At 38.2% G+C, this 12,737-nt stretch overlaps 1 protein-coding gene across 1 annotated transcript in view; it reads left to right on the top strand.

Moving 5' to 3' along the window:
* RAB3IP (RAB3A interacting protein) overlaps positions 1 to 12,737 on the top strand; it is a 132,456-nt gene that overhangs the window by 57,943 nt on the left and 61,776 nt on the right. The window lies entirely within an intron of this gene.

The following is a 12,737-nucleotide window of genomic DNA, read 5'->3' as shown; positions in this document are numbered from 1 at the left end:
TCTTGCCCCATCCCTGTTCATAGTTCCAGAATGAAGCTCTGTGTATAATGGATATTCAATATGCATCTGTTGTTTGATTATCATCTTATCATCACTATGATACTCTGTCAGTACATTTGGGGGAATTTGTGAACATTTTAAAAGCTCATATAAAATGCTGCACATTTTGCATTTGGTTGCCATGAAAAGTGGTTGGATAGAACTGATGGTGCATTTATAAGGGTTTGCAAGACTGATCAATGTTACAGAATTTGAGCAAATCTAAACCCAAGTGCTTGTGAAATAGAAACATGGGAGGTATTTTTTTAAATTCTCACTTTTGTGTCTCCTACTGGATGTGTGGTGGCCCTGAAATGTTTACTAGCAGTCATGACTGTGTAACCGGGGGAGTCGGCCTCCTCTGCGGGGCACTGTTGGCCTGTCTCACTTTTAAACAAGGTTAATAATATTCATCTTTCCCATTGCGCTGTTTTGAGGAATGACTAATTAATGGTTGAGATCACATTCTAAATGCACGTTAGTCAATAAGGATTAGACTAAATGAACAAACTTTCACTATTGAGCTCTGAGTCCGGTGACTATTTCTAACATGTCTCGAAAGATGTCTTTCAGAGATAAACTCATTAAAGCGGACAAGCCACTGTAGCTCATTTCAAAATATCCAACAAACACCAAATTGCACAGTTAACTGTTCATATGACTTTTCGAAGAAAACTTTAAAGTTTCTTGTTAAAAATAGACATTTTTCCAGATTCTGAAAATAACATATGCTTATTAAAAAATAAAAAATAAAACAACATATAAAGAACAGAGTCATACTCTATCATGATACCCTAGATGAGTGGCAATCATTTGGCATAAAGTTTGTCTTTCTAGATTTTTGTAGAAAATATTTTAACTCCTATAATTAATAGCAAACAATATGATAGACATTTCTCTCTGTGTGTGTATATATATAAATATATGAACAAGCAATATATATGTATGTATATATGTATGTGTGTGTGTATATATATATATGTGTGTGTGTGTGTGTGTGTGTGTATACACTATTCCAGTCATATTTTCTTTTGACAGCAAACATCAGGTTATGTGATCCTGAAAACTCTGGCTCTCAACAATCCTAATAAACACATTTGTCTTTGATTCCAGTAAAGATCCAGTGACAGGAAAATTCATAAAAAAAGAACAACTGATCACTTCTAAGTGATGAAAATACTGATATTCATCCATAGGTGTCAGGATAAATCACCCGTTGTTTCTCAAGGGCAAACAAGAACAAATTGAGGTAGCCACTGCCAGTTCCTTGAGGAGAACCAGCTATTTAAAAAGCACCACAGCCATTTTAGACTCCTCTATTTATTTTATTTTATTTTTTAAAGATTTTATTTATTCGACAGAGATAAAGACAGCCAGCGAGAGAGGGAACACAAGCAGGGGGAGTGGGAGAGGAAGAAGCAGGCTCATAGCAGAGGAGCCTGATGTGGGGCTCGATCCCAGAACGCCGGGATCACGCCCTGAGCCGAAGGCAGATGCTTAACCGCTGTGCCACCCAGGCGTCCCTAGACTCTTCTATTTATTTTATTGATGTGAGAAATCTTTACCAAATTTCTCTGGAGTGTTTGGTTGAACATGGTCATGTGTGTGCATGCAAAACTTTGCTTTCAAATATTCAAAGGCCAGAGTTGTATTTTGAAGAACTGAATTCTGACTCTAAGACTTTTGGATTTTTAAAAATATTTTATTTATTCATTTGAGAGAGAGAGAGCACAAGTGGAAGCAGGGGGAGAGGGAGAAGCAGATTCCCTGCTGAGCAAGGAGCCCAAAGCGGGACTCAATCTCAAGACCCTGGGATCATGACCTGAGCCTAAGGCAGATGCTTAACCGACTAAGCCTCCCAGGTGCCCCACTTTTGGACATTATTAAATGGGGAATAAGGAATCAGCAAACGTTTTTGAATAGGAAAAGGGTTTGAAAAAAACCTGTCTGTGAGCACAGAGTATGATGGATTTGAGTGGGCAGGGACAATAGGAAGGGAACAAGTTTGGAGTTACTATGGCTGTTCTGGTGTGAACTGGGTGGTGGGTGAGTGGAATGCAGGGGAAGGATGGTGAGAGAGAGCCCTGAGGAAAACTACCACCAGAGGCAGAAAAAGTTGCAGGGGCTGGGGGGAGCAAAAGGAGGAGGAGGAAAGATGTGTCTGATAGACTCTTGCTTTGTCCTTTGAACCCGTTTGCTTATGAAGAACAAGAACTGCAGAATATGATTTCAAATTTGTTCAAGTGACACAGTTCTCTGTAGGGCACCATGTGACTTTGATGTTTTCTTTGATCCTGCAAATAGGAACATTTTATCAGAAAAAAATGGGTGCAAAGTAAAATCACAAGTAAGAGCTCATGTGCCAATAAAAAGTCAAGTTGTCAAATTATGTATGATCAGCTAATCCTCAGGTTTTCTGTTAATAATTCTGTTAATAATAATTTTTCTGGCACTTACTCATTTTGCTAGATGCTGGATCTCTCTGAAATAGATAACAGTCAGTGCTAAAGCCCAAGAAAAATTCACAGAGTAAACTTTCAATTGAGAACATTCATTCATGCATTTTTTTTTTCCCACAGCAGAGTATCTTGGTTCAGTTGGTCTGAGAACCATGCACTGTGAGTTTTTCCTGACAGATAATTTCTTATTGGCTCAGAGAGACTGTAAGCTTCTTGAGAACTCCTACCTTAGTCTTTCTTGTTTCTCTTTCCCTATTTACTGGTTGCCATGAAGCACGCAATCCCTGCATAGCAAGCAGCTGATTGGGACAAGCCATGTGTCAGGCCGGATGTATGGAGGTTTCTGATACTTGTTAGCGACAGAACTCAGCAAAAACCAAACCAAAGCGGGGTTAAGTAATTTTTTTCTTTTTGACTTCAGGGGAGAAATAGAGAACCTCTAGGATTAGAAAGACTATTGAATTTTATTACAGATGAAGCTCTAAGCTCATAAGAGACTGGATATTTGAAGAGTCATCATTACTTTCTTTACACCGAGTAATTGCCAACTCAGCCGAACAGAAATGCATTAGTTCAAATTCTGAAGGTTATCTTTTTCTAATGGAAGGTATAGAAACTTTGTTCTATTTTAGGGATGGAAGCTTAGAGTCAGTGTATCCTGGGCTTTCTAATCAATGATATTTCTTAAATGGATGGTACTGCTTAGCTCAGGTACATTCCTGATCACTAAAGAAAAAAAAAACCCTGCAACATAGAACCAACTAAAAAACAGTTTAGTTTTACATGAAAAACCATGCAAATCCAAGTATATTGTTTATTCCAAACAGCTGAGAAATTCTGTTACTTCACCACCGTTATGGTAGAAGGTGGTCATCTGGAAATTATAGAACTATATGGGCAAAGGGAAGGTATAGGGAAATAGAAAAATTCTAAGCATAAATATTTGGACACCTCTAAGACACCTTTCTGTCTGAGGTAAAACGCATGTGGAAATGAAAAACAGATGTTGGTTCTGGTTCTCTCATATGGTGGGTTGCTGCTTAATGGCTGCTGCTGGAGAGGGTAGTGGGTTTGGAATAAGAGAATGGAGAAACTTCAGTTTGTGCTCCATGTAATTTTGTATTTTTAAAATAACATCCATATTTTCATATTTAATCATATGCAATAAAAAATCTCATTTGATATCTCAGATCTTTCACCCAACTCCAGAATATTCTTCATATTCTCATCAACATCTCAAATCCAACATTCCCCAAACTGAACTCCTGATCTTTTCTCTAAAAAATGCTCCACCTGCAACCTTTCATGTCAGTTGATGAAAATTCCTTCCTTCCAAAAGATAAAAACATTGAAGTCATTCTCAGCTCCTCTTTTTTCATACCACTGTGGTCACCCACAAATCCTCCACAGTCCAAATAGACTCAGAACCTGTCACCTCACTCTCTTCTCTTCCTCTCGTCCTCACATCCCTGTCTCTTCCTCTCCCGCCTCCCGAGAGCCACCATCATCACTCTCCCAGCTTATTCTAGCAGCTTCCTAGCACACCTTCCTGCTTTCCACTTCCTCCCTTCAGGCTTCTGACAAAAAGGCAGAGTGCTCATACTGAAAGGTAAGTCAGGTGAGTGATGTCAGCCCCTCTATGGCTCTCTGTTAAAAGCTCAAGGCCTTAAACAGTCTGCAAGGTTCATGGCTTGCCCCATTTCCTCTCAGGTCTCATTTCCCATTACTGTCCTCTATCCTATGGGTCACATTCGTCTCCTTTCCTTCCTGGAATATATCTGGCATGGTCCCATCTTAAAGCCTTAGGAATGGCTCATTTTGTGCCTGGAATGCCCTTCCTACAGGTATTTGAGGGGTTGTCTCCCTCACTCTTTCAAATCTTTGTTCAAATATTTTCTCAGTGATCTGATAATCTTACTTGAAATTGCATACTGACCCAGCACACCTCTCTCCCCATTGCACTCCTGATCCCCTTTATCCTTTTGCTTTTTATCCATGCCATTTATCTCCTTTAAGTATACCATCTAATTCACACATTTGTTGTGTTTATTGTCTACTCATCCTTACTAAATTGGAAGTTTCACGAGGGCAGGGGACTGTTTTTCTCACTGATGAAAACAAAGTGCGTCCAATGCCTAGTTCAAGAAATATTTATTGAATGAGTACATCTAAAAAGAGACTAGAGAGGTTTCCACTTTTTCTCATGTAAACTTCGTGAGAACAGATTCCATTATTTTGTTACTTGCTCTGTATCTAATGCCCAGGAAAGTGTCTGGAATCTAATAGGCACCCAATAAATATTTGTGAAATGAATAAGAGAACATATATTTTTATTCAGATGTTTAGCCTATCCTTTTCATATAAACACTTTTTATAGAATGAAAATGAGGAGTCTCAGTATTTTTCCTGCAGCAGTTTTACAGCACTCCAGAGAGGGAAAGACTGATACCATTTAGGGACCTCTGAGTATTGCGTTCTCTCTGGACTGTGGAATGCTACACCTGCATTGTGTGGTCATCTCTCTTCTGAAGTTTTGTATCCTTAGCTAACTCAGGAATTTAGAGAGTAGGGGTGTGAATGGCCTCTTCCAGGCATCCAGATATCTGTAACTCTGCCTCTTACGCTTTTTTTTTTACTCTGCCCTCAAGGAGATTCAGATGAGGACACCACTGTGTATTAAATAGCAATAAGGAGAGAGGCAGGAATAAATTGATTCCTTCTGCTTCCTGTTGACTACTTCATAGCATCATTTTGTTCCAGGCATGGGACTGAGCACTCACTTTGCTGATGACAAATGCATTGCACACCCATTAAAATAACAGGGTAATGAAAGGATGAATACAGTAAATGTTCTTTAATGATGGTCTAGGTGGTGGTGATATCATTCTTGTGGCACATAAGGTGCCTCGAGGTTCTTGACCTTGCATGCCCTCCTGGGATAGGGGATATGATTCTTGGTGAAGATTAAATTACCAAAGTCCTTTAGTGTAATTTTAATGACTAAATCCCAATAGCAGAGTAATAGTATATGAGGGGTGTAGATATTCTGTTAAAGGGTATTTCAGAGCATATTCTGATATATTTCAGTATTTCTGTGACATAAAAATGGAGGTAAGTTGAGAATTAAGTCTTATTTTCACTCTTTACTACCGTCTACATACCCTGATAATTTTGGGATGACTCACATTCACTCTTATCTGTTTTTCACATAGACTCATGATTAGACTTAATTAAAAGCACAAAAATTAGTTGCATAAAAGCAAACTCATAGAATTCAGCTCATAGATCTCATGGCATCCTATAAAAACATAAATCTTGCCTTTGGGAAAATGAAGTCTGTGTGTGGACAAGGCTACTTTTCCCTTAGCATAGCATTATCTTGTTATAAGAAGACCAAAGAAAAAGGTAAGTTACATACAGTTTCCTTTCCCTCATGGTAAAACTAGGGGGTTGTTTTTTTTCTCTTTGGCTTCCCTTCTGCAAACCCATCTTTAAAAAGTTTAATTTTGTTGTATTTATCATTAGACTATTTAAGAGAACTATTTAGGAGAATCATCTTTGCAAACTTCATTAATATCTAACAAAATTACATATTAACTCACCTTTGACTCAGCAATCCCATTTCCAAAAATCCACCTTGAAGTATGCCTCCAATAATGCAAAAATGTTTATGTACCAAGAAATCAATCGCAGCATTATTTGTTGCTGCAAAATATTGGAAAGAACCTAAATGCCTTTACGTAGGTAAGTGGTGGAACAAACTATGGTAATCCACAAAATGAAGTACTACAGATCTTTATAAATTGATAGGGAGTGACTTCCAGGGTGAGTGCCTATAGCAAATAAGCATGTGGAAAGATATTTGACATCATTAGTCATTAGGAAAATGCACATCAAAATCACAATGAGATACACTTCACACCCACTAGGATAGCTATAATTAAAAAATAAACAAACATGGAAAATAGCACGTGTAGGCAAGGATGAGGAGAAATTGAGAAGCTTGCACATTGCTGGTAGGAATGTAAAATGGTGCAGCTGCTATGGAAAACGGTTTGGTGGTTCTTCCAAAAGTTAAATATGAAATTACCCTATGACCCAGCAATTCCACTCCTAGGTTTTTATCCCAAAATACTGAAAATAGATATTCAAACAAATATTTGTACATGAATGTTCATGGCAGCACTATTCACATTAGCCAAAAGGTGGAAACAACCCAACTGTTCATCAACTGATGGGCAGATAAACAAAATGTGGTAAATCCATACAATGGAATATTATTTAATTATAAAAAGAAATGAAGTAGTGATACATGCTACAGTGTGGATGAACCTCAAAAACATTATGCTAAGTGAAAGAAGCCAGATCCAAAGGTCACACATATTGTATAGTGCCATTTATATTAAATTTCCAGACTAGGTAAGTCCATGGAGACAGAAAATAGATTAGTCATTGGCAGGGTCTATGGGAAAGGAGAAATGAGAAGTAGCTTCTTAATGGTAATGGGGATTCCTTTTGGGGCAGTGGAACCAAACAGAGCTGGTGGTTGTATGACATGCGAATGTACTAAATACCAGTGAACTGTACACTTTAAAATGGACAGTTCTATAGTCTATGAATTGTACCTTAAAAAGGTACAAAAGAAAGAGTTCCTATAGTAGTGCCTCCTTTCATGAAAGAAAAAGGGGGAGAGAAAATATACAGGTATTTGTTCATTTGTGCAAAAGATATAAAAGGATTAAATCTAATGAAATCGGTTACTCAGGATTGGGTGGGAGCGGGGTGGGAAGAATGAGGAAGTAGGAGTGGGTAGGAGGGTTGGGAGAATGACATTTACCTGATACTCTGTTTTGTAGTTTGGGATGGCTCTGACTCTTAGAACTGTAGTACTGTTTCACATACCCCAAAAATAAAGAATTAAAATTAACCAGGATGTGGGGGGACCCCAATCTGGCATACAAAGAGTAACAAATTGGTGCAAATGTATTACTGATAAATATCATAACCTTTCTAAAGAAGCTGGGGAAGAACCAACTAACTCTGGAAAATAGTATTTAGACTGTATAATGTAAGGCTAAAGACAGAACTGCCTGCAAATATTATACTCTAGTTAGTAAATTTTTTTCCTCAGGGGTATGGGTTAGCAATTCTGAAACACTTTCTATGTATACTAGGATTGAACAAATAAGTAATGAGCTTCTTTGAGAAATGATTGATTCCAGGGAAAATATAAGATGAGTCTGGAATATCTTACGTTGCCAGAAAGTATGGAAGTACTAAAAAATGATGGCATGTGTAAAAATGATACAGGAACCAACTTGAAAGAGTTTCTAATGAAAGCTGGGACAAGTTGAGCTAAAAAATAAATAATGATAGAAATGGATTATAACCCAGAAAGTGAAATAAATATCCCTGAGTCCATGCTGACACAAGTAAATAATTGAATAAGTAAATAAGTAAATGGAGAGAAGGAACAGCTCTTCTTTAACAAATATAGAAGGAATGATGGGAATAGAAAATCACCAAAAGGCAAAGACAAGAAGAGTTAATAGACACTAAAAGTAGTGAAGATTAAGAATGTTGAGAAATAGGGTATTTGCATAGTCTCAAAAGTATTTCCTAACAAGATAGTTTTACTTACAAAAGGAATAAGTAGTAACTTTATAGAGATGAAACATGGCCATTACTGTATAGCCAAGCGATCAAAGTCAACTTCACCGTGTTAATAAGTCATTGACATCCGAACCCTTAAGATGAGGCACTGAGAAAGGCACATCCTCACTCCATTGTATTCTTATTTCAAATGCATAACCTCAACTTAATAACAAGAAAACAGACAAATTGAGGGATATTCTACAAAATAATTGACCAGTACTCTTTGAAAGTGTCAAGGTTGTGAGATACAAAGAAAGATTGAGAAAAGGTGACAAACTGGAGGAGACTAAGGAAACATGACAACTGGATCTTGGACCAGAAAAAGGACATGAGTAGGACAACTGGTCAAATTGGATAAGGTCTGAAGACTAGTTAGTAGTATTGTATCAATGCTAACTTCCTAGTTTTGACCATTGTGCTGTGGTTAGGTAAGATGTCAACATTAGGGGAAGCCGGATGAAGGGTATATGGAAACTTTGTACAATTGGTGCAACTTGTCTCTAAGTCTAAAATTCTTCAAAATAATAAATTTTTTAAAAAGTCTTTCTCACTTAAAACCTTTTTGTTTATTTTGCTTGTTTTCACATTTGGCTGAGCCAAGATTTTGAAAATATGGGTAGAGTGACATCATTACTTTCCCTTTCAAAAAAACCAAGGGATTAAGGAAGGAAATTGGGATTATTAAATTAAGTTGCCTCTGATCCCTCTCCCTTCCTAGAGAAAAGATTTAATTGAAATAGGAAAATGGTGGGGTAGGATGTGGGTGAGGGAATCCAGTGGGATGGAATGATCTGGGAAATGTTACCACCCCTCTGCCTGAATGAGAGAGGGGAAGGAGAAGTTGGTGGAACCCAAAGAGGGTAGCTGAATGAAAAGGACACTGGGTGGGATTTGTGGGTGCCTTCAGGGGTAGGACACAACCAACCAAGAGTAACCAAGCAGGGGAGCCAGGTGAATAAAATGGCCCAGTCTTACTCCTCTTCTGCCTTCCAAGCTCCTGCCAGGGCCTCAGCTGGCTGTACCCAAACAGAAGCTGGAGGTCAGTTTAAACATATGCACCTTTAGGGACTCAGAGCAGAGTACAGAAGTTTGGAAAGTGGATGTGGAGGAAAAAAGGGAGGGCATCAAGTATTGAGATAGTTTATCTCTCTCATTTTACAGATGAGCAAAACAAGACTTAAAGAGGGGGAAAAATACATTCCATGTCACAATAAAGGGCAGTATGGTACGGCCTTTGGTCTGCAGGTTGAAACACCTGGGTTCAATCTTGGTTTGGCCACTACACTGGGCTTCAGTTTCCATATCTATGAATAAATGAGGTAGACTAAAGCAATGGTTTTCAAATTGGGGTACACATACTCCTGGTATATACCTGAGGGTTTTGAGGAGGTAAAGGGGCATGAAAAGTTTTAAGAATCATTTTTTTAGACCCACAACTTCCTTATATATATATTCTCTCCTAAAATTAATGTGCTTTCCTTTCATAGTTCTACTTGACAAAAGAAAATCATTCTTTTGGCCATCTCAAATATTACTATAATGCATTATTTCAAGTTGTGAAATTTGGGGGGGGGCACCAAGCAAAGGGACATTTTGAAAATGCATAGTTTTTGAGGCATATACCTGTGACAACAAACCAGAGAGCTTCCATGAAGAACTATTAAAAGGGACAACGGTTACTCAGGGCAAATGTGCATTCATACATAGTCTTTCTGCGAAGGGTTTTCATCTCACAAATAAACATTTCACATTTCAAAGCTAAGGTTGAAAGCAGGTCTTTGACCATTTAGGAGGAAAGAAGTTTCTAGAGACAAACAAAAAAACCAGACTCTTAACTATAGAGAACAAACTGGTGGTTACCAGAGAGGAGGTGGGGGCAATGGGTGAAATAGGTGACGGGGATTGAGAGTACACTTAGTGTGACGAGCACTGAGTAATGTATAGAATTGTTGAATCACTATATTGTATGCCTGAAACTAATACAACACTGTATGTTAATTATACTGGAATTAAACATTTTTTAAATAAAAGAAATAAAAATTATGTCCAATATACCTCGATAAAGGTGTTAAAAACATTAAAAAAAAAATCTAATCTGATCCTGATTCAGATGATGAGCAACTTGAACTCTTCCAGGAACTGGTCATGCCACATACCGGGCTGACTGGCACAACCATAAGTGGTAATATGCAATTGTTTCTACTTCTTAGACACATGGTTTTATTATTGTATGGAGCTCTTGCGTCTTCACAGAAAAACCAGTTCATGGTGAGCTTGACAAGACCAGTTGTCACTTCCTTTGAATGCTCTTAAACTCGGACATAGGAAGTGCCATGCTGGGTCCACCTTACGATTTATCTTCCCCTGTTGTCCACTCAAGGAGCAGCAGTGATCTCTGTGATGCCAACTTTAAGGCTAATTTCCAAGTTTCCAGTAGTTGTCGATTATGATTCCACCTTCCGTACATTTCTCTAAACATCCCCTCCAATTCTTGAAAACAGTATTATTATTTGTTAAAATGACAAGATGCTCACTGTAAAAATTCAAACAATTCAGAATAGTAAAAAGAAAGGACAAAACCACCCCAAATTCCACCAATCAACAATAACTGTTAACATTTGATGACAGTCTTTCCAGACACGTTCTATGCCTAGATACACATGCACGTTATTTTCCATAATGAGGCCATCTTATACATGCTGTGTGGTAATCTGCTCTTTCACTGAACAACATGCTGTGATATGTATCTGCACATCACACGTGTTTTGTGGATGTGTTCAACACTCCCTTACTGAAGTCCATTCAGATTGTTTCCGATTTTCCATTTTCAAAAAATGTTGTGACAAACATCCTTGTGCATATTTCTTTTCGTGTTTCTACAAGTGTCTGCATGAATGGATTGTATTATTTTTAGACTGTAGACACCTTTGAGAATCTAATGAGAGCTATGCACCACCTCCCTTGCAAAATACACATATTCACATACCTCATTTTGACTTCGACTTTTTTGTGTGGTTCCTAGATATGCCCCTCAAAGTTCATCCTTGCTAAGGATCCTTGGCCCCTAAATTAAGAATACCTACTTTAGGGTTAACTCCAAGATGTAAATTTTAATAGCCTTTAAATTTATTTATATTAATTTGTCACTTGTGCAAAGTACTCATATGTCTGTCTCTTTTAATTGGGTCCAACCCTCCAGTCTGTGTCTAACTCTGGAAGTTTTGGTGACATCATAAATAATCAGATTACATAAATTTCCATTGATTGCCACAGGGGCCAATGTGATTTTGAACACAAAACAATGCATTCCATCTTATTTTTTAGGCTTTAAGAAAGTTTCATAAACAAAAAATTTTCATAGGTTAAAAAAATATATTCGAGCGTTTGATTCCTTCATTCAACAAATAAATATTGAGTAACAGCTATGTGTCCATCTTGGTGCTGGGAGCTAGACATACAAAGATGAGTAAGGCTCCAAACCCTTCCTGCAAGGGATTCACTGTCTAGAAGGAAGTCAGGTATATAAACACATCATTGTCAGGTGGGGAGAGATTACAATCTGCTCTTGAAGGGCAGCATTAACACAAAGGTGTGAAATAGCACACACTCAGGGAACTTCAGGGGTTAGTGGTCAGGAGGAGAGAGCCATCCTCTCAGATGTTATTAGCAAACCTTCCCATGGCCCATTGCCCCACCCATCTGAATGCTCTTCCCTCTTCTCTGAACACAATATTTACGTCACTTCTCAGGGAGACTCAATACTGACTTGAAATTCATCTCCAGGATGGCTAAAGTGAATCTAGGAAGCCAGATGGTTCAAGGAATTACTTAGGTTACAACCCGCAACGCAGCTAGGTTGTCACTTATACAGATTTGCTGATATAGATGTCCCAGCTATTCAATCACTCCAGTAGATGAAAACCAGGAGACCCCACAGGTCAGGTTTACATATAAGTAAACTCAATTAGATAAGTAGTTTGTTTGCTGTCCTGTGGAGTGTGTAAATCTTGTAAACACACAGCAATAGGCTGAGAAGCTTTATTTTTGTGGTGTTTTTTTGTTTGTTTGTTTTTGTTTTTGTTTTTTTTTCGTTCTTTGCCATGCTTTATACTTCTTGGCTTGGATGTAATAGTTTCAGTGGCCCTAGAAAGAAACCACTTCATTTTTCTCCACCACAGCCCAGAGGTCTCTTCAGTAGCTTGATTTCCTTTTGCAAAGGTGAATCTCACCCATCTGCTGTGGCCTGCATGCCATTTTAGTCCTCATCTCTTTCCCCTCCTCTTGTTTTTTCTGCTGTGTCTTACCTCTTTCTTCACTGACCACCATCTCCTCTTTCTTTAGGGTTCTTACATTTAGATTGCCATTCATTGGTAACTTCTTCTAGGTCTTCACATTTGCAATTCATCCTCTGCTCCCCTCCTTTACCTGCCTTCTTTAGTCAGGCCTGGGGTGCCCAGCACACAGCAGGAGGCCATCCACCAGCTGACATTATCCCCATATTTGAAAGAGGAGGAAGGAGAGGAGTGTAACCATTTCCCCAGGGTCGTATTTGTTAAGAACAGCATTCGTAAAAATATTTTAGTT

This window comes from Ursus americanus, chromosome 17, assembly GCF_024610735.1.
Source record: "Ursus americanus isolate L20-20 chromosome 17, mUrsAme1.1.p, whole genome shotgun sequence".
NCBI lineage: Eukaryota > Metazoa > Chordata > Mammalia > Carnivora > Ursidae > Ursus > Ursus americanus.
This window is presented reverse-complemented; position numbering and strand designations above follow the sequence as displayed.